We start from the raw sequence: 26,594 nt of genomic DNA on the forward strand, positions 1-26,594 counted from the left end.
CTGCGCTTTTCTGTCACAGGGCTGGTACGGCTCTGATCTGCCGGCTCCTCCCCGCAGCGCAGCCCGTCAGGGCGATCACTTTTAGCGTTTTTATTTCGATTTTTCCCCTTCGAAATTTGACGGAACGCCGCAAAACGCTTTGTTCTCTCAAAACCTGACCAAAAAAGATGGATAAAAAAGCGGGTTCAAGCAGCGGGACACCCCTCGGACCCCCAAAAAGCCCCGGCTGCCCGCTCAGCCCAGCCCCGCCTCGCTGAGGTAATTCCCGCCCGCCCGGCGCCCGCCCGCACGCCGCCGGCTGAGGTGACCCCGCCCGGAGCCCGCCCGCCCGCCGCCTCCAGTCACGCTCCCGCCCCCGCCCTGCGTGACCAGCTCTCCCGGCGAGCCCCCTCGATTGGCTCGCGCCGTCCGTCCGTCAAGCCTTCCCGCGACGCTGATTGGCGGAGGCGGCAGGCCAAGCCGCAGCGCCCGCCCCCGCGGGGGGTCCCCCCGGCCCTCCCCGGCACTTCGCGGCAGTGTCCTCAGAAGACTCATTGGGCCGAGCGGCGCTGGAGGCAGAGGGGGGGCGAGCCTCGCTTCCCATTGGCCAGCCCCCGCGTCAATCCACCCAATATCCGCTCCCCATTGGCCGGCGGGGGCGGCGGGGGCGGGGCGGGGCGGTGCCGGGCGGGCCCGCCCTGTGACTAACTCCCGTGTGTGAGTCACGGCGCGGCCCGGCAGCGCCGTTAAATGCCGTGTGCGGGCGGGCGGGCGGCGCTGCCTGGGCTGCCGCCGCCTCCTCCTCCTCTTCCTCCACCTCCTCCTCCTCCTCCTCCCCCCCTAGCTCCGGTACCCGGCCGGCGGGCCGCGCCTGTCACCCTGTCACATCCCCCCCCGCGGCCCCCCGTCCCCCCGCAGCTCGCCCGCCGCCTGCCGAGCCCCCGCAGCGGCATGGGATAGAGCAGCGCTGCCTCAGAGCCCTCGCTCCTTTGAACCCCGTTTATTTGCTTTAAAAACCCTCATTTCTCCCCAAATACGCACCTCTCTCAACCCCTCTCGCCCTCCCCGTGCCGTGCGGGCGCCCCCCGCCCCGTTGTGCCGCCCGTTTCCCCTCAGCGCGCCCCTTCCCCAACGGTCTCCAACGGTCCCCAACGGTCCCCAACGGTCCTCGCCGCGGAGCCCCCCGGAGCGGGTGAGTGCCGGGCTCGCCTCAGGGCCGGGAAGGGGTCGGGGGGGTCGGGGGGAGCCTCAGGGGGAGCCCCCCCCAGAGCCTGGAGGTGTTTTGAGGGGGGTGCGCAGCGAGAGCTGTGTGGAAGTTTTTATTTATTTACTTATTTTTGGGGGTGCGTGGGGGTGCTTCGGGCTGGTTTGGTCGCGAAAGTAAAAGAATATGAGGAAAAAAAAAAAAGGGTAAAAATCGCGCCGTGCTGCCCGCGACGCGTTTGGGCTCCGTGAGGGGAGCGCTGAGGTGTGAGGAGCGCCTCAAAGTTGCTGGGGGTCAAGGAGGGGGCTCAGACCCAGCCCCGCTGCCCTGTGGTGACCCCAAACAGCCCTTTTTTTTTTACCCCAAATAGCCCCAATCTTCTCGCCCCGCCGAGCCCAGGTGTTTGGGTGTGGGGAAGGGAGCGTGAGGTGGCTCCCTGCCCTGGTGCTGAGCAGGGGGAGAGCCCTGCTGGCGGCTGGGGCTGAGGCGAGCTGGGGGAGCTCGCCGTGGAGTTGTCATGTCTCTATTTCACTGCCATTGATTTTTCCCGAGGTATTTTTAGAAATGCGAATGTGGCGTACGTTCTGGTGTGGCGTGCAGGCAGGGTAGCTAAAATAAAACAGATACATGGAAAACCCCAGCAAACAGAGCGCTCTTTCCACACGCAGAGCTTCCGAAGCTGTAGCGCTCTGCCGGGCTTAGCTGTTCGTGTTGGCTGCTTGTATTTTGTAACTCATATCATACGGAAACTGATTGCTGACTTGGAGGCTTACCGGATCTCACAGCACTCCCAAATCGTCTCTCTCAGAAACATGAAAATTAAGGAGACGTGTACTGAACTTCTGTTAAAAGGCCAGCATGGTTCTCAGAGTCCTCCACATGAAGTTGTTTTTTTTTTTTAATGCAAACACTCTTGTAAGGTGAAGTAAAGTATGGCCTCAGTCAGTAAGTACTGAAGTGACAGGTCAGTAAATTTCTAGAGAAAATGAAGTCTTTAACAAATCTTGGCTTGTATCTATAAAGAGGGGAGGGGAGCAAACAAACAAGAATCCACTCTGAGGTGGTAAGTACCCTAAATACAGAATCAGCCCTTAGCAGTATCCGTGGGAGTAACTTGCCCAGTATATCCCAAACCTTCCTAAATATTTGTCGCTTTCCCCTTTACGTGGGGTCTTTGAGCTGCGCTCTCTTCAGTCAGCGTGAAGCAGGCCTGCCTCTCCTCTGGTACTAGTTTAGCACCAGTGTGACTTCATTAACTTCAGTGGAGTGGATTTGCATAGATGTGAAAAGTAATGAAGAACCCCGTGTTTTCAGAGAGCCTCCGAGAACGGTGACGTGATGAGCTCTGACTTCCTCTCTCCCCAGACCCAGTTCTGCCACCCTTACTCACAGGAGTGGTACTTTGCCGCACGAGTCCTCCCTCTGATGATGCTTGTGTGACTGCGTGTGCACCACGGCACCAGCCTGGCTGAGTGAGAACAGCAGCTGGTTTTACAGCTTTTTTTTTTTTTTTCTCCCCCTGAAATAAGAATGCATTAGCTGACTTTTTCTTGGATTGGGAAGAAAATTTTGGAGGACTTTAGGTGAAGCTGCTCTGTTAAGTGACCATACCAAAAATAACCATTGAAGATCTCTGTTGCTGCTGGTGAAACGAGCAAGTTTTACGTTTTCTGCGTGTTTAGCTTTCCCTTGTTGCTATGGAAAGTGGAAAAAAGATTGTTGCAGAAGTCGTTATCTTGTCCTGAAATTCCTCTGTGCCTGGGGGAATCCATACCTACATGCAGTGTTCAAGCTGTGGTGTTTGTCTGTGGTTTTTCTTGAGACAAAAAAAAATCACCCAAATTCATGTTCTGTTGTTTAAATGTTAGCTCTTGAAATCATTGGCGGCAGGATCAGGCCCTCAGTTGTTTTTCTTTAAAGCAGTTGGTGGTGGCTTGTATGTGATGTTGTAGAGAGATAGTGGGGATAGTATTATCTGGAGTGTCCACAGCTCAGATCCACTGTCTTGTTACAATCTCAGAAGAAAGCGCCGTGCTAACCCGCCTGTAAAGAAAATAGTTCTAACAAAGCAGGGCTCTCTTCTGCCTTTACGCTCTTATTTATAAATATCTCTTGAAAGATCTGTTGATACTCCTTCAGAACAAGAGACAATTCTTTCGTGTTTGTTTCATGTTTTCATTTCCTTGTGTGACTGTGTTCATTGCTAAGCTTTTGTGTCACTGATTGAGATGTTATTGTAATTAACATTAATTATGCAAACTAGATTGTTTTTAGAGGCTCTCCAACTCCGTATTGATACTGTCAACTTGTTTGTTTGTTAAACAAAAATCCACACGTTTCACCGTTCTCAGAGGAAATTGATCAGCCGGTTCCAAATTAATGCGCACATGGGAAATGATGGCAGGATGAAGCTGCTTTAGCTGAAACGTCACATTGAATCTTGAGAGAGGTGGTGAATGCGTTACGGTTGGGTCTGAAATATCAAGGCAGGCTGACCAGGGGGAGCAAGAGAGGGGACCTAGGTACAGCCATTTGAGAGGGTGTTTACACCGCAGAGTCCCACCACATTCTTTCCACAGAGATGGTGCTGGATTAATTGGGCCAAATTCTGCAGTCCCTCATTGAGCAAAACTCTCACCGAAATATCCTGGAGCTGTCTGCTTGGTTATGAACTGCTGAATTTGTTCAAGAAACAGAGAAAAATGGCAGAGTTTACTTCATTAATTATTTAGGACATTTTGGATCTTAGGCTTGGAGTAGATATCTTCCCTTATTTCTTTTAATTTAGAAAGGGTTTGAGTTTTTTGTAAAGGAAAACCTTTTTTTTTTTTTTAAAAAAAAAAAAACTTTGAATTATATCCAGTAATAAACTATTCCCTGTAGCAATGGTAATGTTTTAAAAATAATTTTTTCTATGTTAATTATAATGACATTCACAAGAGTCTTTGTCTGAATCTGAATCACCCCTTTGAAACACTTCAGAGCTGAGAAGAACTGTAAAATCTCTCCCTAGAAATCATAATTGTTCCAATATTTATATGTTGTATTGTTGTCTGCTCTCAGGAAGAAAAAAGAATGAGGGGTGGGGAGAAGAGTTTAAATGAGAACTTGTCGTCACGATATCAAGCCTGAAAATATATGCAGACTGGCAGATTATTCCCTGTCTTAAAAATTAAGTCTCTCTAATTTCCCATTTAAATAAGCAAAAATTTGGTTTGCAGTTTGCTTTGGGTAATGAAAGAGGGTGGCTTTTTTTTCTGTTTCTACTTTTGGTGCAGTGGTCCTCTGGAAAGTTAGAAACAGTGCCCTGGGGCTCAGCAAAGTGGAGGGTTTATAATTATATGGGAAGGCTCCATAGCATCAGTGAATTAGCATTAGCAGCTGAGTGAGTTTGTTAAGCTGTAGAGATGGTATTATGGAAATCAATAAAATGCTGATTTCTTTTTCTTATTGCAGATTCCACGCTAAAAGGAAAAGATGCTGTTTGTTTGTCTGCCTTTCGTGTAGGCTTGCCAAACCATTAGCTGATTTGGAAAGGCAGTTTTTCTGGTTCAGACAATAAGTAGCAGATATACGTATATTTTTTAACTTCTTTAAATCTTGATTTATTAGATTGTCACGTAGAAATCACACTGACATCCCGGCCTGCAGGTGCCTTCAAGTGTGTTTGTCAGCAGAAGCACGAGTGAAGGTCACTTATCTTTCTTCTGACATGCTGTTGTGACGTTGTAGCCAAAATGCTATGTGTTCCTTACCTTTCTGTTTCTGCTGCAAGTTAGCTCAGGTGTTGGGAGGGTTCTGGGGAGATACACTGTAATCCACGGTGAAAATAAAAGAGAAATAGTGACCTTAAATGTTTTCAGAGATGTGAGTCAGGAGGGCTGATATTAATCACTGTAAGATCTGTAATATGCATTGGCCTTTATTTCTTTGTCTCAAAGCTTCTCCTGCTTTTATTCTAGAAAGACAAGTAACCAGATCATTCATCACACTAAGCACTTACAGAGAGAGAAGTGACAGATCGACAGCCTTATGTCGAGCACTGGGTAACATGTATGATGCATTAAGTTCTGATGATCTATATAAAATGCTTTAATTGGGAGGAACGGTAAATGGAGGAGCAGCCCTAGTCCAAGGGCTTTGTGGCTCGTTTTTTTCTTCCTGGTGAAAATTAAATGTAAGTTCATAATCAAATGATTTTATTAAAAAATATCTGTATGCTGTGACCTTTAAAATAGTCTGAAATGGTTTATTTGTAGTAAGATACACTGTGGGCTTTGGGGGAACCTGGGAAAGCTGGCTGCCTTAGCGGTGGATAGCATGACTGATGGTAACTGTGGGCTTCGTGGACCTAAGAAGGTCCAACTCAGCAGCTTCTTTGGGAACACAGCAGTGAGAATCTGTTTTGTGACATGTGAGTAGCATATGTACAGAGTTAAGGCATTCTGAGGCGTGCAAAGCATGTCCTCGTATGAACAGAAACAGTTCAAATGCCAGATTTATGAGGCAGGCAACAGTAAAGGTCAGCAACTTGAAAAATTAACACTATGCTCTGTATTGACATTTCAGAGGGAATTCTGATGGGGGTGTGGTTCCAGTGAATGCAAACTTGCGGGTCCAGCCATACAGATAAAATAGACAGCCTTCCCCTTATCTCTTTGCCAGCCTGAACCTTTTTTTTTTTTAATTTTTTTTTTTTTACTGACAAACTGGCAAAATTATGTTTATAGTCTCCCTGTGCTTTACTCTTTCTGCTGATCTCTAGCCAAATGGAGCCAGCGAGGGCCAGCACAGGGCTTGTAGTGCTCAGCTATGGCTTGGAAATGACACTCTGCTACCTGGTGACTGTGAGCAGGTGAAGGCACAGGAGGGCTGAGGGAGCTGGAGTAACACAGTAAATTCCCGATTCCCTAAAATGTTTGCCTGGGTTGTGACCTGTGGTACTTCCTGCCCGTGACATCGCTATGGGGGCCCGCTTAAGGACAGCTTTAGAACACAGAAATGGAAAAATGGGGATGGATCTTGGCAGAACTTGAATCATACCTTCTTAGCTCCTACCATGTAAACTAGGGATCCAAGCAATACCAAGGATACAGCTTTTTATAACTCCAAAACTGCAGTAGTAACAGTAACTCCAAAAGTAGCTTCTAGATAGAGACGGAATTGCAGTCACTTTGTCTTTTCCTAAGCTGTTGCTAATGCAGTTAAAGCATTAGTTCTGAGAACAAGTGTGTTGAGGACTCCAATTCATCCTCTTTAAAATTTAAATTTCTATATTCATATATTTGCTCTGAGGGAAAAATAAAACATGGGTTGCTTGGTTATCCAAATTCAACATTCTCATAAAAAATGCACGCAGTGTTTTTTGTTGATTTAAAGTCAGATATTCATGTTGATGGCTTTTTCACTTTTGGTTAGCTTTTCTGGTTTCATTTTAAGTATCTTTTCTTCAACTGCTTTCCTTCTGTGTCCTGTCAAATTACTTTTCCATTGTTTTTGATTCTCTCTGCTTCTTTCTAGCCATTTTTTCCAGTTGTCATTCTTTTTGCACGGTATTGCTGTTTGCTTATAGAACCACATCAGCAGCTCTGAATAACACCGCTCTATGCAGATTACAAATAAATAGCAACAGTTCCTCCTTTAAAAAGCTTACGGTGGGAATGTGAAATCTGGGGGACTGGTTCTCATGTTTTGCATCCCACGCTTCTTGATTTTTGGTGTGGAGAGTTGTTGCACCGCTGTCACGCAGCGTTAAGGTGTGTGTTGAAGTGTGGGACACCAGTAATGTTTCGTGTCCTCTGCCCTTGGCAAGGAAAAGATTCGCCACTGCTGACCCGTGGCCAGAAAGGAAAAGGCGAAGGGAGAGCCTGCTGAAGGTGTGACACGAGTTGGTGCAGTCAGCCAGAAGGAATCAGGACGAGAGCCAGGAATAATACCCAGGTGTCATCAACTGCAGCCATGTGTCCTGTGCTGTACCAAAGCAGGTTTTTTGATTCTATGCTTCGTGGAGCTCAGTTGTATTTATCTTTTGGTCGTTCTGCTTATATTTAGTTGGCAGTCTTCTCTGCTGTAGTCTCTTCTCATCTTTAATAAGTTATGGATACTACAGACCTCTCAGACTGCACGTCAGGGATGTTATTAAGCATCAGTGGGTTTTCTCTCACCTCATGCTGGAATATTTGATGCTTGCCAAAGGAATTGAGGTCAGAATCATGGCCTCTTGAGTATCATGCACCAAAAAAATGTATGTGTTGGAGGTAGCAAAGTACTCCTAGAACAAACAAACAAACAAGACTTGTGAAGTTAAAGGTAATATTTGGTTTGTGATGCAATGTGAGAACTAGGTTATAAAGTGGGGTAGGTTTTTCATGATGGTGTAAAGGTAAAAGGTGAAGCCTTCTCAAAAGAACCTTTAAACTCTTCAATCTTTTTAAAGGATTGCACTAGTCCTCTGCCAAAGCTGCTGACTTGGAGGTTTTGGAAGGCCCTCCTTCCTGTGAGAGGGAACATCCTTGACAGTAAAGTTTCTAATCAGGGCTGAAGCTTCTAGGCCTGGTGGTGGTAGTGGTTGTTATCTGATATCAAGAGACGTGATGGAAGAGATAGCAGCCAGATGTGTGATGGGAAAGGACCCAGTAATAACGCATCCTTCCAGCATTCAGCCAGAACTAGGAGGCTGCCTAAACTGTCCTTTGATTTTAGAATATTTTGAATTCATTACCTATCTACAGATATTTCAGTACAAATTCTAGGGAAAGGCAGTTTTTTTTTTTTTTTTCCAGATTTGCACATCTTTATGGCTTTCCCACCTTGCAAAGTTAAAAAAGGAGAAAACCACTCTGTGGGGATAGTCTTCTACTCTTCCCCCTGCCACGTTCAAAACGAGTCTTCCCTTGTTCAGAATAAAAGCTGTGATAATTCATTTCCTTTGCTATGATGATCCATTGCCCAAATGTCCTGACAGTATAATTTGATCGTGGTGCTTAGACAGCTATCATATCACTCTTATAAAACAACAGCATTTGAAATCTTGTAATCCAAGAAATCCAAAGCTAAAGTGCTTAGAGCAGTGACTAATTGCATGCTAGTGCATATTAGTGCATCCTTCTGAGTTATGTCCCTCATTGGCCGAGACAGACTTGCAGATGAGCTCTTAACACATTATTTAACAAGATGGTAGCATTCTGAGTTTGAATTACTTGTTGCTTTTTTCTGGTTTTATTTATCTTCTCCAGCCCCAGTTTAGGGTTCAGACCTCCCCGTTTGTTTTATGGGAAAGCCGCAGTTCCCGTTTCCTTCTAGAGCTGTTGCAGCACGAATGAACAAAGCGTGTAGGGCTTCTTTCAGGGGCTATCAAAGTAGCCTGTGTTCTTCACACAAGAAAAGTTAAGAACACTTATCTGTTTTCTTCATTTTGTTTCATTTCCTTTTTCTCCTTTTTTCACCGCTTGTACTCTAAAGGTCCTGGAGCAATTACCCAGTCTGTTTTGCATCTCCCCATTCAGGAAAAGGGAGAAGGTTTGCACTGGACTACACGTGTTCTCTCTAGCCCCTTTGTCAAATTTCTTCAAGCTGCAACAGCAGAGGAAAAAAAAAATCCTGTTTGAACACTTTTTTTCTTCCCCCCGACTTTAATGAGAGATTAGGGAACAATTCTTCTTTTACAAAGAAGTAGTGTAGGTGAAGTAGTGTATCTTTAGGAAAGGGTCAGCGCCACAGGAGAGCTGTTCAGAAAGGTTGCCAGATCCTCCCAGCCTCTGCACCAGTCTGTCATCAAAGGCCCCTGTGAAATGAAGAAGGCTATACGCTCTGCGAGTGCGTGTGGATTTCTGATGGTTGTGCTGGATTTCTGCCATGCCACAAAACTGATTAGAATAATTTATAATAAAAAGGGGGCATGGATTTCAGAAAGGGATAATGTGAGAGGGGAAGGAGGGAAGTGGAGGCAGGGAGGCCGAATCTGATTTTTTCTTTTTTTTTTTCGTGGTTTATGGATGTACCCCTGAAGCTCAGATTTTCTACCTCTGTCTGTTGGAAGCAACTACCACCCTCACTTATGTTGTCAGAGATGACTGCTGTGTGCTCGGCTTAATGTATGGTGTGCTTATGCCTTGCTGTTTATTTACTTGCAGCAGGACTCGGGATATTCCAGGTACTTTCCAGATGCTGATGGATAATCTCTGCTCCAAGGGACTTGACAAAGCAGAGCCAGGCCAGAGGAAGGTGTATAGGTAGGGATTTACAGACTGCTGCTGAGAAACAGAACAAGATTCACAGGAGGACCTTTGAGAGGAGCATGAGTGTGTGGTTAAGGTGTTGTGCAAATGAAATGAGGAGTGGAATACAGGGGACTCCAGGAAAGAAAGGGGCACCACACAAACAAGCGCTCAGACCGCTGAGCTTTCAGCCTAGTCTGCGTTTATCAGCCACCTAGGCCTAGTAAATGTGTGCATTTGGTCCCTGGCGTGTCTGGAAAGAAAAGAGATCCTTTGCTTTGCTTCTGCATTACAAGTCAGTCCCTGATCAGTTCAGAACTCCTGACACCTGATCCATCTCTTGGATGCTTTCCCCTGTGTTTGTCGATGCGCAGTGTGGCGGCCATGTAAGCGGAGTTCTCCTGTCGTGTTCTGCACGCAGAAATGCTGGGAAAATGAGAAAGGGTCTGAGGCGTGAGGTGCGTGTGCAGCGTGAGGCGTGACAAGCCAGAGGGAAGCAGCATTGGGATTTTGTGCCTGCATTCCTTGGGGCTGGAGGTGTTGTCCATTAAGGCCCCCCGAACATGTCTGTAACGCAAAACAGAAAACAAAAAGAAAATGTTTTCTCTTCAGTCGTCATTCTAGCATGGCTTATGTGCGTATGAATCATTCCTCCTCCATCTGGAAGGATGAGATGCAGAGCTCTTTTTCTAAGGAGGTATCTAACATACATCCTCATAGCAGCCAGCAATTGGCATGACAAAAGGGTTACAGCTAGTGGCTGGCACCCTTCCCATCCATCTTGCCACTGGAAACATAATGCCTTTGCAATGTGCTTGTTCTTCAGGCGCCGCCATGCAGAGCCAGTCCCTGGGACATGTCACAGAGCAGTTGCATGTCGCTTGCTTTTGTTTGTGGCGCCTCCTTAGCAGCACAAGGACTGGGAAGTGGGAGTAAAAGTGATGGATTGGTTTTCTTTAGTGTGACATGGAGTGTTGGGGAGCAGTGAGGTACTTGGGGAACGTCCCCAGGTGCGGGAAGGTGAGCAGCAAGGCATTTAGCATGGTCGGCGTAACATAAATGTGGCAGAAGAGCTTGTTTTGCTTCCTACCCTCTATGCCTGGTGCAGGGCAAGGTGAAGTTTAGTAGTATGGAGTGCATCTGGGTTAAAAAAAAAAAAAAAAATGTGTTCTTGTATTAAAAAAGTTACAGACTTTGTTCATGTAATCTGACCACATCGTACATGTTCTTTTTTCCACTTGAATTACAAGAAGACAAAGGCCCTGACTCGGTTAACTTAGTTTCCAGTGTTCCTGTGGTGTCAAGAAATAATTTTATTGCCCACCTTTCTTTAGATAGGTGTATGACATGGTGTCAGAACGAGCGGGAGAAAAGAGATCCCCTTAACCTCAGCCCTTTGCTCTAACAAAGCTCTTGTTATCTTTTGCTTTTGCTGAGCCTGACTGGCAATGACCTTAGCTTACAGCAGTGACCAGCTTCAAGATGCAGCTCAAACCGCCGTGTAAAAGCTGGATGTTTTCTTGCTGAAGCTCCTTGAGGCACTCCTGCAACGCACCAAAATGTGTGCCCAGGGGACTGGATATGTATTCACTGCTTCCTCCTTTTGAAGGATGGTTGGAGATGAGATAGAGGAGAGTCCAGGATATGCTGCCTGCCCCTGGGACCTCGGGTGCATTTAATGAGCTGGCGTTTGGACCACTTGTTCTCGGAGCTGGGACCTGTGCCTGTTCCTCCCCAGGAGCTGTGTGAACAGGGAGAGCCCCTGCTTCCCTTCCCCGCTCTGCTTTTTAACCAGTACCTGCTCCTCCTTTCTGCGTAACAAATCTGATTCTCCTCTGTGAGGTAGGCAGACCTCTGCTGCGGGAGCTGATAGGCATCTCGCACGGGATGGTCAGGGGGGTTTAGGGCACTGCTCTTGCTGAAACTTCCACCCCATTGGGATGGGGTGGGGATGGCAGGGAGGAAGTCACCGCTCTGCCTCACCTGAGGGAGCTGAGTCCTGGTGTGCTGCGTGGAGGGTGCAGACCTGTGGTCACTGCCTTGGATGTGAAGTGAGCAGCTTCTCTTCTGGTGAGGTGGGTTCCTATCTCAGCGTGTGGGTGGAGGCACCTCCTTTGGGTGGGTGTTCCTAGTGTCTCTTAGCTGACTCTGGACAGTGATGCACTGAGCTCAGAGGGGTACTGGCCTCTTCCCCACCATATTTTGGGTGTGGGGGAGAAGGGAGATGGCTGCTGGGACCTGCAGGCGTTCTGTGGCAGAGTTCCTGCTCTGAGCTGAGGACTGCTGTGCCCGCTTCCATCAGAGCTGTTGTGACAACTCAGCGGGGACTGAAGTTCTCAGATAATGTCTGCTTCCTCCCAAAATGCTTTTGGGAGGACGCTCTGGAGCTGGGCTGTGAAACAGCACCCTGGAAAGCCACTCTGCCCTCAAGAGTGGGACACTCCTGCATGCTGTGCTCTTCTAGACCTGGTGGCTGTGGAGAGCTTTCCTCTTGCCAGGTCCCCAGCTTCTGTTTTATCTTCCCCGATACATTATAGCCTGCAGAAGACCCTTCAGGCAGAGATGCTTTGTTACTTTCTTTAGCTTCATGATTGCTGTTTATACTCCGGTGTAATAAACACAATTAGCATTTCTGGCTTATTTCAGGGTGTGTGCTTGCGTGTGAAAAAGATTTGGATACATTAATTCTGCTGCCTTTCTTACCTGTGTCTGAGATACTATCTGCTTACTATCTTTCCTCATACACAACAGCTATGGAAAGGAAATAACACTCTCTGGGCTCTTGGAAACATTTCAGTAGCTTGGCTTTGGTAAGCAGTACTTCAGTAAGAGGGATTGAGGGGGAATAATACTGTGCCTCTTTGAGAACTGGTTTCCAGATCCTCAGAGCAGAGTCAGAAGGTGAAGGCTGCTCCTGCCGCACACTTCACGTGCGGTGTCTGACTGCAGCATGCTCATGTATGTGGATTTGACTCTGGGACAAGCCCAGACCCAGAATCTGGGGACCCCCAAGGCAGAAGAATTGGGTTTGCTGTGTGTTTGTATATTCTGAGCAGGTGTATATTTCTTTTTTTTTTCTTCTGGGTGTGCTCGGAGTTTTAGCCTGAGTCAGCTGTGGGTATTGCCACTTGCTGAAAGGCTGAAGAGCAGATTCTCGTGGCCTGAATTCCTCCTAAGGCTCTGTGCTTGAAGGCCAGGAGTCAGCTGGAAGGGAAAAAAAAAGATACGGGGCCTTGGATGCAATTTAGGGTGTGTGACTCTGGCTCCTCCTCTCCTGTGATACCAGCATGCCATAAACATCTGATTTTGGAAGCTAGTTTTTTTTTTGTGGTTTCTTTTGTGTTATCCTCTAAAGTTTGAGAGCTTGCATCCTGGAAGGACTGGACAATGCTGTGCCACCTGTCAGCAGCGCACGCAGTGGGTGCTGGATGAGGGAGGTGCCCAAGCTCTGAGGGCGCTTTGCGGTGTTCCCAAGGCGCTCAGCTGTGCGGGAACGGAGCCCTTCGGGGCTTGCTTATGGCCACGAAGAGTCTGATCCCTCGCTGCGTTGGCCCTGCTAATCTCTGACTATCAATCATCCTCTCCCCGTTTGGAAGAACTTTTGACTTAATAATAATGAGAGATACATCAGCCTGAGTAATTTCTGTTTGAAGATATTAAGCTGTGTGAACACTGAAGAATATTATATCCTAAGCTTCTGAGGAGGGCCAACTGTAATGCAGTGCCACTCTTGGAATGATTTGTTTTAACTATAGGGCCGGTTTAAATAGAGCTATTTAAGTGTATGTTGCTGTTCCTCATACATCAAAAAGTGAAGTTCAGTGAATAATGACTTATCGTGGGGCACTGCAGTGAGATAAGGACTCATCATAGCGTTGCGAGAAATGGCAATGTCGTTAAAGGAAAAAAGACTTTTTGTCTATAAGCTTAATTGGAAAAGCCAGAAATCTCGAGTGGAGGTTTCTAGCATCCTGGCCAACTGGAGTATATCATAATAAGAACAAATTTCTGTGTGCAGAGGGTGTCCAAGGCTTTGATTGCTGCATGAGCCACATAGCTGTGGGATATTTTCCTCTGTGTGCCTTTTATGCAGATAAGTGATGGTACCTGATTTCTGGTCCTGGAGGGGGAAACTAAAGCCTTATTATTGAGCAGCTTTCCAAGACACAGGAGCTGTCATTAAGTCACCAGTGGACAAGGGAGCTGTGTGTGGCAGGCATTAGCTCTTTTTCTGCTTTTAATGGAAATGACTTGCAGTTATGTCATGTCATAATTTTTTAAACTGTGTGAGGGGGTGTGACTCGTTTACTCTCACTCAGGTTGTTAAAGTGCACGCAGAAGCAGCTGCTTGCTGAGGTGGCTGATCCTATGGGCTAGGTGTGGGGATGGCCAGTTCCAGGGGTATCGGGCACTCGCTTTCAGAGAGCTCTGCAACAAAGCCCCTGCGCTCAGGTTTCCCTGTCCCCTGAATTTGGGTCCACCCTGCAATATATGGAGAGTTTTAAGAGGAATGATGCTCAAGGCTGACACTGCTTTTCCTCCCTTTGTGGCGTTTACTCTAACTTATTGCTTTTAGCAAGTATAATCACTGTACTGCTGTGGTCTCGGGGATAGTTAGCAGGACACCACGATCTGCCCATCTGCAGCAGCTCTGCTGGAAAGGTCTAGTCTGCAGGAGCCCTTGTTTGCTCTTTAGGATAAAATGCAATTGAGCATCTGGAGAAATCTGTTCTATAGTGGAAATGAACTATAAATACATAACGGGGGATTTTTTTAGTCATTACACCTAAATTGGTTATTTTCTACCACTTGTAGGACTCCTTTAAAAAAAAAAAAAAAAAGCTGCTTTTTCTACCTCCACGAGAAAAACACCAGCTCAGTGGGCAAATGCTGTGCTATGGGTAAGATGTAGAAGCAATAACACAGGAGGAGCAGTGTGAGGAAAAAGACAGCTTCCTGCTCTGTGGTGTTTCTGATTTATTTGTTGCTTTTTTTTTTTTTTCTTCCTAATTATATGGAGTTGGAGGAATGAGCTGGTAGGATATGAGTGTTGCTATCTTGTTAATAGGAGTTGTGGTCATGGATGGCATGCAAGCAAGAGGCTGCGAGGGACTGGGATGTGTCCGAAGGAAAGGCCAGCAATGAGCCAGGCCAGCACAGGGCTTTCTCAGGTAGAAGGTAAACTGAGGGAATGCCTGCAAAGCCAGTGCCCAAAGCTGGAATTCTGCTCCTTTTTCCAGTTAAACCAATACGTAAACCAGTTCGCTTGATGCTCCCATTAATTTGGACTACTTACCTTTCCAGTTCTTCCAGCTTGTGATTTGGGCAGGATGAGCCAGCAGGGCAAATGACGTTCTGGAACTGGCTTGACTTGTCTCTGTGTCTCCCCAGAAAGCCAGCGTCGTCTTTACCACCAAAACAGTGACTGGCTCCACTGCTATTGTCTGGGACACCTGAGACTCCGCAGCAAAATCATCTGCTACTGCTTAGAAAAGGGACGATGAAGGAAAACTTGCAATCCTTTGCCAGCTTTCTGTGCTTCTCTACCCAGTAAGGCTTTTCTGCACCATACAAATGGTGTAGCAGCTGTGGCTCGAAAATCACTGGGGCTTTTCCCTCGCCGTGGGGTATTTAACTGTATCCAGCCCTGGCACCTTTACAAGCACAGACAGCAGAAGCTGTGTATGGGGCCGGCATCACGTACATGCCAAGCACACTGCTGCTGACAGCCACGCTCTCCATGTCCCCTTCTGAGGTGACCAGAGAGCACAAAGTGGGCTGGCCCTCTGGAGTCCGAGCTGTGCTCTTCTCTGGCTCGAGGTCTTGAGCATCTTGTCCCTACAGATAGCAGGGAGCAGCATGAATAAAAGCCTTCTTTTTAATGGAGAGCTGCACACCTGGATTAGCGGGGGATCTATGGGACAGGTTGCATCAGGGTTTCTTATACTGTGTGTTTGAGAAGGGGGCACAATAAGGAGGAGACTGGGTACTTAGCAAAGCGTTTAATTTGATTGTGTAACTCCACCGCAGTGAGCTCGTGACGTGTGTTTCTGACTTAACCAAGAACCACTGAAGGTGCAAAGCCCCTTCGTGTCCTCCCTGTTCCAGGAAGCCCTGACGGGCCTCTGGCTAAACAGTCAACAAGTCCGCGGAGTCACTGGTGTTTTGATGCCTGTGGAAAGAGAAGTTGGCAGTGGGAGTCGTTTTCTGGCTTGTGTTGCTAACTGTGCCAAAGAAAATCAGCTTTCTTGACCTGAAACAACACTGAAGCTGCGTGCAGGCTGCAGAGTGCAGCAGGGCAGTGGTCTTTCCCTCGTGTCTCAGGACATTCAAAGGAGATTTCCTTGACATCAGAGTAGACCCTTGTCTTTCCTTGGATTTGGTTGAATTCAGAGGGCCATAGCTGAGGTCTGAGGCCTGCCTCTTCCTCTGGTTTACTTCACTATCAATTTTTTTCTCTCTCTGCTCAGGGCAGTAGTAAAGCCTTTGTGTTATGTTCTCACCCACCACTAAGGGCTCCATGCTTTTGTCTGCTGACTGTATCGGTGGATACAGCTGGTATGCTCACCCACCAAAAGGGTTTTTGTTTCACTGGTATTGCCAGAAGCCATTGTCAAGTGTGTTCTGCCAGACAAAATAAAAGGAAACCTCTGAGTCTCAAGAACTTGTGAAGAAGCCCAAGGAGGGAAATTGTATCTCTGGCAGCCCCTAGGCCCTCTGACACGAAGATCAGTGATCCACGTCTCCTGAGACTCTGGGGATCAGGGGCTGGATTTCTCCTCTTACGCCAAAGGTTGCCTGCCTCTGACAAAAAAAGAAAAGAGGAAAAATGCAAGTTGGTTTCATTGGAAAAAGAAAAAACAGACGATGCTGAAAACCTGTAACTGAACTGACTTGATCTTATGATTGAAACTCTTGCAATAGCTGGCTCTGATCTACTATAACGTCCACACACAGTACCGGGGCAGGCTTTTTGTTTGCTGCTGGCTTTCTTTTTAGTTTTGTCTGCACAAAGAGGAGGGAATAGCATCAGGTGACGAGGCAGGAAACACTCGTGCATCAAAGTGATTGACTGTTCAGTGCCTGGAGTTGGGAGTAAGCCATATCTTAGACCAGGAAAAAACAAACGGAGCAAATGGAGCCGCTCGAGTTGTTCAGTGTGGAACAGAGCCTGGCAGAGAAGACGCTGGCTGCAGCACTGCACATCTTCCTGGCCTGAGCGATGCTGCACCAGGGGACTGGAGAGGCTGAAATCCTGTGTCAGTTCTGCGTCTGGCAAACTTGGTGACAAAGATTTACTGTGGGCTCCAGCGGGAGAAAGGGAGAGCACTGTACCTCCCAGAGAGTTTGGATGCTGTGCATGCTCACGTGAGGGGAAAAGGGTATTCCTCCCTTAGAAGGTACTAGAGATCAGCTGAGGCCATTTGATACAGCATTACGCAGTTGTGTAAAACTCAGTCATGGGGTTTTTATTTTTGAATAGTTAGCAAACTGGGCAGTAATGATATAAGTGATTAGAGCCGTGATTATCTGCGTTGCTTTTGATTTTGTGGCTGAACCAGAAATGTGGGTTGGCTTGAACTGAAACAAGAAAAATATCTCTTGTTAACATGAAGAAAATAAGACTTCAGGTAATCCTAAAACCAAAGTTTTTCTTTTTTAGATTGTTTCAACTCTTTTAGGTTAAAGATTAAGATTGAAAACAAATTCTAGTTTTAGAGAAGCTGGAATTTTAAAGGGCTGTTGGAGTTGAAATTTTGTTCTGGCCTTCTTGAACCCACACTCCGAACGTTACATGGGCTGGATTCACCTGCAGAGCAGAAGGGAGCTCCAGTCCCCCACTAGCAGCTTTAGCAACTAGAAATTCACCTCTCTCGTGGGGGTGCAGTCACGACTGTGTTCAGCTCCCTTACCCAGAGCAGTGCTGAGTGCACCACTGACATAATTCTCCAGACCAAAAACTTCCCGGCATCTCTAACAGACAGATAAAACTGAAAGTCATTCAGAGTGAGAAATAGAGCTGTTTATTCCACCGAGCAGTGTGTAAGTGCAGGGTGAGTGAAAATGATTCCCTAATGAAAAAGCAGTAAAAGAGCTGAAGAGCGCAGCAAAACAAAGGTCAAACTGTGTCGTCGGAATGCAGACAGAGGCTAAACTTATTTGCAATATATACAGAGGCCAGCTCAGTGTAAAATGAAGGCAGCCAGCCCAAGGAATATTACCATGCATAGGGTATATATTTGTGTTATGGATATATGCATATGTATAAATAAAATGTAGATAATCTGTGGTCATACATTCTGAAAGCCTGTCATCAGAACAAATTGCAAAGTGCAGAACATGCAGAGGTTCAAAAAGCTGCAGCTGGAGAACATAAACCAAGGTGACCACAGAACCGTGCTCCTTAGGGGTCGCTTTGTTTAAAGCCACCCGTTAAGGCTCTGCAACACACTGAATTGCCACATAGGTGCTCAAAAGGATTGGTGTCAGCCTTATAAAAACAAACACTCCCCCTCAGATTCACCTGTCCATGTGGCAAAGTCGCCGTTGGCACGCCAATGTGAAGTTTGATGCTATTCACCTTAGCTTTAGTGGACCGAATTCTCACGAGCCTGACTGGAAATCCTCTGCTAATGCAGTTTTACAGATATACCATGTACAGAGCGGGGTTTTCACAGAATACCAGGAGGCCCTCCAAGGGAGAGGGGGTTACAGAAGTCATAGGAGATGCTGATGCAGGTCCTTGTGCACCAATGTATCATCTCTGCTGTGCCCCCTTCGTCCCCAAGACATGAAGCAAAAGGTGAAAGCGTTAAAAATAAGCGTCGCTGATTCAATGCAGCTATCAACCAAGTTATTAGCGTATGGTTCCTGCTTTAAAGATATAAATGCTATTTTGAACTATTGTCTGCATGCAGAAGGTCTAAATGAGGCCACCTTGAGAACTATTTACCACAGTGTGGTTACATGAGGAAGGTACAGAGATGAGAAGACTTCCAAAAGAGGAAATCACGTCTAGACTTCAAAATGCCAGTTCTCAGTTTTGTTTTAGGTGGTCGTGACCTGTCTGGTATCTTTGAGCCAGCACGGAGGAGAAATTGACTGAGAGGAGCAAACAGTACCGTAAGGAGACAACACATTGGTTCAGAGTACAGGTTCCCAAACCCGCACAGTGAATATTATCACCAGCCCTCAAAATTCATCTCAGATTAGGAAGGCAGCATGTATTTGGTCTGACAGAGTATCAATTTAATACCACTTGCAAGCTTTTTTAGGTGTCTTCATAAACTTAAGCATAGAACATTGGACCTGAGGAGAAGAAAAGTTCACCCATTTTGCCAGTTCAAACCAAGTTCCCCCAGTTTTACATATTTTCTGCATGCACTGTGCTGCTGATGTTGAGGGGGGGATCTCAAACTTGGTACTTCCCTAAACAAGGAGGAAAACAATTGTTTATATTGTCTGTGGTTAACCTACAGAGCAGTATTAATGGTCTGTGAAACCTCTTCGGATAGATGGCTCAATAGAAACTTTTGAGAAGCTCTTTAGATGTGAAAGAGGAGTTCCGTGAGGAGATGGGGTAAGACGGTTAAAATTGTCAGGAGAACGAGCTGATGTGCATCTGAGGATGCTTTTGTGATACGCTTGTGGGAAGCAAGAAGGCAGAGGAGTGTGTAGTTGGGTGCTGGGGGGAGAAGTCATCTAGTGGGGCCAGGGACTTCTTTCACTCAGGTTACAGTGGTCTGTGCTTGGACGTCAACGCTGGAAACTTCCCTTGAGGTGCAAATAATTGCATCTAGTGTTCACAGACAGTGGAGGCTTTTTCCCAGCAGAGCTGCTAGTGGAACTCTTCGCTTCAAACAGATCCTTGCAGCTATTGAGATGATTGTAATGGATGAAAGTTGTGCTTGAAAATAGAACTTGGCGTTGGCCTGCATCTTCTGGCCCTTCCCCTCTACACCACTTATTCACAAGTAGTTTGGTCCCTTGCGGGGGCTGACATAAATGAACAAGCATTATGGAAAACGTCAAACTTCACAGGATTATTTTTCTTTCATGCATCTCTAATGTATTTTAGCGTCTTTTTGTTTAGCGAACTTTAATTATGTAATTTTACTTAACCCGGAGTTGGGGCTTTCTGAGTTCTAGCAGAGGAAGGCAATGCAGTTACTCTGAAAACATAAACGGTCCTAGTAAAACGTGCCTATTTCATCTATTGTGAAGTACTCCAGTTTTCACCTCAGTTCTTTTCTTGACAAGCATCTTTTTTAATTCTGTAAGTTTTTTGTTCAGATTTTGTGAGTATCCTGAGCCTTCTTTCACTTGGTTATATTTTGACTATTTTCTCCATACACTGATAGCTCTCAGAACAAACCAGGCAGCGTTTGCTTTTCTCTCCTTCGCTGTTTCTCAGAAGACTATTGCTTTTTCTGTTGCTGTTTTACTTCTGGTATCAGACTGGAAAACAAAAGTAGCTTCCCCCCCCATGTCTGTGAGTGCCTGCAAATAGACACACGTGCACTCTCTCCCCCCAGCATGTGCACATGCATGCAAACACACACAAGGAGTTTGTTCTTGCTTGTGCGCAGCCAAAAGAGGCCGGACACTGCTGTCTTCAGCTCAGTGGAAGTTGGCACCGACCCATCTCCAGCAAACAACAGCCTGACGTCAGCTCGCGCAGCGGTGATAGCAGTATAACTTGAGAGATTTTTCAACTGGCCAAGCTGTTGAAAGGCTATCGCTGGGTTTGATAATCTCTGGCCGCACTTGAGAGGAAGCGGCGCGAAGGTGGGGGGAGGAATGGCTGCTTAATGACAGAAATAATAGAGCAATTTCTGATAACTTCCCCGAGGTGGAGAGGTGATTTTTAAGGCTTGCACCGAAGGGTATTCTGATTCCCATCTTGGCAGCTGCAGTCCTTCTCCCCATTGTTATTTCCAGCTCCTGAAATCCCGAGTGCTCAGTCGCGTTCACATTCGCGCTGTATTGGAAGTTGGAGAACAATTAAAGTGCCGTGTAACAGTCAATCAAGCAGATGATGAAATTTGACTTTCCTATTGTGTTGAATAAAGCGCTTTCATTATGATTTTAATTCCCGATGTTTGCTTTATGTGGTGTAGATATAGTTCAAAGAACTGGGCCTGGTGATACTGAGCTTTTTGCGAGGTTCCGTACATTTCTGTTCCTTTTGCTAGGATATAAGCACAAAAATCGTTGAGGCCCCAGATCTTGACCGCAACACCCAGAAAAGGTTTACTTTAAAGGTGTTGAGTCCTTCTTTGTTATTAAATAAGGCTGGAATGAAGACACCGCTTTGTGGTGCTGGTTTCAGATAACGTCTTTAGCAAAGTGGCTGTTTTCCTGTAATGCTACAGATGTGTTGACTGCAAAGTTAGCGGAGCCTCCATTGCGTTTCTGAAACAGAGCCACTGTGACTTAAATTTAATAACAGATGGTTCTCCTCATAACCCAACAGTTGAAAGAGACTTCTCTATTGTTCAGCACTACCACTGAAAACACATTTCCATTATGAACTTAGAGTGCTCCTATGCCAAAACCAACAGTTAAAAATGAATGGTTTGCTCTGGTAACAGGACAAAACAAACATGAAAATCGTTGTGTTGTGTGACAAAAAATCGGAATATTAAAGTAACACAGCTGATAACCCAACCAGAAAAGCTAGTTGATGGGCTGTTCTGGACTCAAGAACGCTTCTAAGCAAATATTTCAAGTCTATGAAGAACAGTGCATCAGTTTCTGCTTTGTTTCTTGTACTGCTGCAGAGATAGCAAAAAGTTCATATTCCATCTAGGTCCCGTCACCAGGGATTTGCAGAGTTTGTGAAATCCTGGACGAGAATGTGAATAACTGCCAATATTAACATTTTCTAATGTCCAAACTTTTACGTCTGCTTTTAGGGTATATCCAGCCTAGGTTAATAACAAAATCTGTCAAAGTAGGGAGGGACGAGAACGAGAGAGAGAAAGAAAAATTGGCCCTACTCCAGCATGGGGTTTGTCCTGCTTGTGAGCAAATCCGATGGCAATGCACAAGTCTTGCAGATTGCAACTTCTTTGAAAGCGGGCAGGAAAGCAAGCATCTGTGTGAGCCCACACTTCTCAGAGGATTCAAAGAGATCAAAAGGAAGAGTGGAAGAGATCTGCACATCTTGTTCAAAAAAGAGCGGTCCGGCTGGGGCTGCTGATCTCGCAGCGGGGAAGGAAAGGGTGAATGAATAGCTGCTGCTCTTTCAAAACCCGGGAAGTCCTGACAGTCCTTGGAGGCTGGCGTGGCTGCTTGACATCCTGCTCCCCAGAGGGGCTGGCGTGTGGCAGGGCCTGACCGTTTGTGATTTACGAGGAAAGCCCAGGGCTGGTCTAGAGGACACCAGGATCCAAGCCTTCGGATACTTCGTGCTTGAGAGCTTGCGGTAGCGCAGGGGTTGCCTGCTCAGGTTAAGAATTTGATCAAGAGGAATTGGCTGAAGCAAAACTTTCTGAAATCTCGGGCTAAATAGCCACACTTCTTAGGCTCGAGGGCCAGTGGCAACTCCAGCATCACGGCTGCAGCCCCGTGCGGATGTGACCTTGCAGGAGAAAGGCTGCTTGGATTGTCCCCACCGGGGGTGGGCAGCGTTACCTGCGTACAGTGCTTGGAGCAGGCTGCCCTAGGTCTGTTTATCGCCCTTTGCTAGCTCCTGTGGCAGGCTGCTAGCGCCTTCCCTACAGCGTGTTTCCTTTCTGGGGCCAGGCTTGTGCCTGTGGAGGGTGAAATCATGACTTGTAGGGCTGCAGTGCTTAGGGCAGGCTTAGCTGAGCGAGGAGCTCCTCCTGGGTTGCTCCAGCAGCACTCTGTTGTGTGGGGCTTGCCACAAGCCCCGGCGGAACTTCCCCTTCCAAAAACTGCAGCAGCAACTAGCGAAGACGGTTAATCTCTCCGCTGCAGCCCCGCTGGAGATCTGTTATGCCACAAGTGGGAGGAGACACGCAGGAGAAAAACTCTGTTTTGTTTTGTTGTCTGTTTATTTATTTATTTATTTATTTTGCCATCCTTTACCATCTCTCATCCAACCAGCTTCTGCTACTGCCCAAAGCAGGGAGATGAGCTGGTGGGAAAGGCCTGTGTGTTTTGCTCCTACCTCCAAGTGTGTAACATTTGCATTTGCTGCCAGTGCTTTGCTTCGGATAGCCAGCGCTCCCCTGTTCTTTTCTGCATGTAACAAAGCTCACTGGATGGCTGTGAAGGATACAGGTCACTTTGTGTCAAGTGATGTCTTCAGTTTTGCTTTAATGTGGCCAGAGGTCCAATAATATGGAAACATAACCAGTTGTGGGGAGAAAAAAAAATCTTGAATTTGCTTTTTGGTTTTATAGAGAGTTCTAAAAAGGTTCATAAATAGGCTGCTCTGTTATCAGGGTGTAATTTTGGCATGATTTCGCTGTACATCTTAATTATTCTCCCTCAAAGATTTAGAAAAGTCTTAAAGTCTTATGGTCAGTCCCTTCAAGGTAATGTTGCAAGACTTGTGATGAAATGCTGCTGGATGGTTCTGTTTGCACTCTGATTGCTTTTTAGATCCTTGCTGGGTGGTATTTTTCAAGATTTCCGTGGAACAAAGGGCTTTAAAAACAGCCAACCAAACAAGAGTGAAGCTGCAGTTCTTAGTTAATCACTTGGCTCTGGGAGTACCCACGGAAAAGCCGCTTTTCCCCCTTCTGCATGAAGCCCAGTGAAGTCTGGGTAAGTGACACTGCTGCGTGCTCCTGCCTTTGCGCCCTTGGGTGCTTCTAAAATGGTTACCGCTTTCCTGAATAGCAAAGCATCATCATAAGAATGGCCTCTCCCCGTGCTTGGTAGCAAGGCGAGATGGGAGCAGGCTGCACAAACAGCTCTGGGCAAGGCTGAGAGCTGAAGGGAGATGTCTTACCCGCTGTTACCCCAGGAGCTGTGCTGCTTTAGAAAGCAGGAGCTGCTCCCTGACCTGTTTGGTGTCTGCTACAGCAGGAACATCAGCGAGTTTAATGAGGTGGAGGACAGTCCCCCGTAGCTGCTAGGGACTTTTTGTTTGCGCTGAGGTGCTCCTGCGGAGGGAAGGAGCAGAATAACAACTCTGCAACTCGCATCAGCTCCATTTAAACTTAAAAACCCAAGCACGCTTCGCAGGTCTGGTTTCACACTTGGCTGGGTGCTCACGGCTCTTGGCATGAAGGTGGGATTCCAGCTGAAGGAAACCAGCACGATCAAAAAGGAAGGGAGCCACAGCGCTCCTCTCTGTTTCAGAGCCACCATAGCCTGCTCCTTTCTTGTTTTTATGATTTGTCCCCAGTGGGCTCAGCATTCTGGAGCACATGATACCTGCGTGTCTGCTCCCTGTCTCGTGTCTCACCCAACAGAGGGCTCATTCCAGAGTCCCCCGTGGCCTTTTTCTCAGCCTGGAAAGCCTCTCTTTGTTTCTTTGTTCCACCTTGTTTCTCCTTGTTTCACGTTAAGGGTAACATTAAGCACCGGGAACTTACTGATTTCCCATAGTTGGCAATGCCTTGGAAGCCCAATAGGGAGGAAGAAATCCAGCAAACCAGAGAGTGGGGGAAACTCATGAGCAGGAAGAAGCAGACTTATCTACACACGTCCTACACAGAGCAAAACAGGGGGTTCTGAGCTATTTTGACAATCTAATAAAAAGTACTCAGCCCTCTGTTCAACTGAGGGTAAAGCTGCTACCTGTCGAGGCCCCCTGGTTTTACCCTTACAAATACCTCGTTGATTTTTTTTTTCACCCTGCATAAAACAGAACGCTTAAAAGCGAACAAAAACCGTCTTGCAACTGAACTGCCTGCTTCTACCACTAAAAATTGACTTAATTTTCTCAGTAACACAATAGCGTGTTGAATTAAAATGGCTGGAAACCTCCTTTAATTATGCTGATTTTATTTCTCTTTTTGGTAGCAGTAACTCGCAGGCAGTGGCACGCCAACAAAGACGGCTTTGAATGAGCAGCAGTTCCGAGGGGTGCCATCCCGCTCCCTTCCCCCAGCCCCATCTCCCAATTCTTGACGAAGAAAACAAGTTGCTGCCTCTTCAAGATTTTTCTCGGCCTTTCTGCTGGTGACAGGAGTAAGTGTTAGTAACATCTGCTGGCCCAGCCTCGCTTCCTCCAGCAGCACTGGTCTCTGGCAGGGCTGCGTGGAGGAGCCAGGAGCCGCTGGCGCCCCGTGCCAAGCACCCGGTGCGGCTTCGCCAACCAAAGCTCTCAGCAGAGCTGCGGGCTGCGATAGTGGCGTCAGCACGGGCTCCACACGACTGTTAGGGTCTCCTTATCTCTTCGTGCTGTCTTAGGCCCTGGCTCTCACTAGCAGTAGGGTTTTTTTTCTGTTAGTTTGTATTTGTTTTCTCTTTTTGAATAATGAATGTTACTTTAAACAAAACAGCCAGGGGGGATAAGCAAATCAACATGTGGATCTGAAAACATTTTCTATTAGCTTTAGCTTAGAAAGTTACTATAAATGACAGATGTTACAGAGCGCTTCTCTTTCACAATCCGTTCTCTAACTCCTTTCTGCATTTCGACAACATTTTGTGAGCCACAAGATTTTCTTTTCCTTTGCTCTGACAGGTTTCCTTGATGGTGGCAGTAACTGGGAGAGAAAGCATAGCTGTATGTATTTTAATAGGGACATGGCATCTGTAAAATCACACCAAAAAATGAGCAGTATGTACAGGCTTATGCAAACCCTGCTTTATTTTGCACTTGTTTGCTCCAGAATTGGTAGGCTTCCCTTTGGATGGAAGAGACAAAAAGCGTTTTGTTTTGCCTTATTGAAGTAAGGCATAGGTTTCTCAGCTGTCTCCTAAGGCTGGTTTGCTCTTTACTTTTTTCATCAAATAAAAGAAAAAACGGAGATGCAGAGGCTTTGTCATGTCACACACGTGAAGTCGACAGGAAAAACTGACGTGCACCTAGGTAAAAATTTACTTAAGTAAAATTGTAGGAGTGATCTTGCTGCTTGCTCTCAGGTTGTACAGTGCCTATGATGTACTGAGGAAAAAAAAGCAGTAAGGCAACGCTGTGCTGCGGATTCAGGTTTTTTTGGGGAGGAGGTAGGAGGAGTTCCTGGTTATTTTATGTGCAATTTCCTGATGTGAGAAATTTTAAAGACTCTTGTGGCAATTTATCTGGAGTTTTTCTTCTATTAACATCAAGAGGCAGCCTGAAATTGTACTACCCTGTACTTCACTCAAACCAGCCTTATACAATAATCCAGTTGTTTCTTCCTTCTAAATACACAGTGTGTGCAGGGATGGTTCTGGAGGCTGCAGGCAGCCACAGCAGAAAAGGACTTTCGTGGTTTGCTTTTGCTTTCTCTTCCTGTCCCCTCCATTTTTCATATAAGGTTTTTATCAGGCTGAGTTTCTGATGGACTGCTCATTGCAAGATCAGTGGAAAGTGAAACTAGAGTGTTTTGGGACTTCGGTAAATTCTTTTGGTTTTCATATAGCGCTCTTATTGCAGGCACTGTTCTTAAAAACAACTCAGTGGACTGAGAAATTAAAAATGTCAATTGATAAATTGATAAAATGGAAATCTGAACTTTATCTGCAGGAAATATTAATGAAAGAGAAGCTGAGTGTGTCCCTCCCTGCCCCCAGCAGAATGCCAAACGCAGTCGCTTTGTGTCATTTTTAGGAGCAGCTCTGAATACCTCTAGGTAGCTGAAAGTGAAAAGTTCAGAAATCAAGTCGCTAATACAGTTTCTCCTCAAATGCTGCTTCTGAATGTTTAATACCGTGTCCCTGAGGAAGTCCCATTATTAAAGCTGTGTGACTATGAAATCATTTCGGCTCTGAAGAGTAGATATTTGAGAGTTCTGGGGATTTTCCTCATCTGACTCTTACAGCTTTCTCTCTATGGTCTCTTGCAACGATTACAAAGTTCTTGCAAACAACATCCCTTGGAGTCGATGCCATCTCCAGTCAGGGCCAAGTTACGGTGGTGCAAGGAGCTACACTTACCATATATACTCTGTAGGCATGCAAAGCCAGTCATGTTCCTGTTAACCTTTTCCAAAGGGTTTTAGAGCTTGCTCACAAATAAATGCTGAAGTATCCTATCACACTGTGAATTGCACTCATAACGCTAACAAAAACTAACTCGGCAGGTCACGCTCCTAAGGGTTAATCACAAAAGATCCGAATGC

General features: G+C 46.4%; 1 protein-coding gene across 2 annotated transcripts in view; it reads left to right on the forward strand.

The window, feature by feature from the left end:
- Nucleotides 1–830: 830 nt before the first annotated feature.
- Nucleotides 831–26,594, forward strand: part of SERTAD2 (SERTA domain containing 2) — a 77,401-nt gene continuing 51,637 nt past the window's right edge. The window contains exon 1 of one of the 2 annotated variants that reach the window (XM_082756534.1): nucleotides 831–1,171. The gene's annotated coding sequence lies outside the window, so the exon portion shown is untranslated. Of the gene's footprint in view, nucleotides 1,172–24,308; nucleotides 24,514–26,594 lie in introns of those variants that run through there. The other variant, XM_082756535.1, reaches the window with a different exon arrangement.

This window comes from Aythya marila (assembly GCF_965140915.1).
Source record: "Aythya marila genome assembly, chromosome: 3".
Taxonomy (NCBI): domain Eukaryota; kingdom Metazoa; phylum Chordata; class Aves; order Anseriformes; family Anatidae; genus Aythya; species Aythya marila.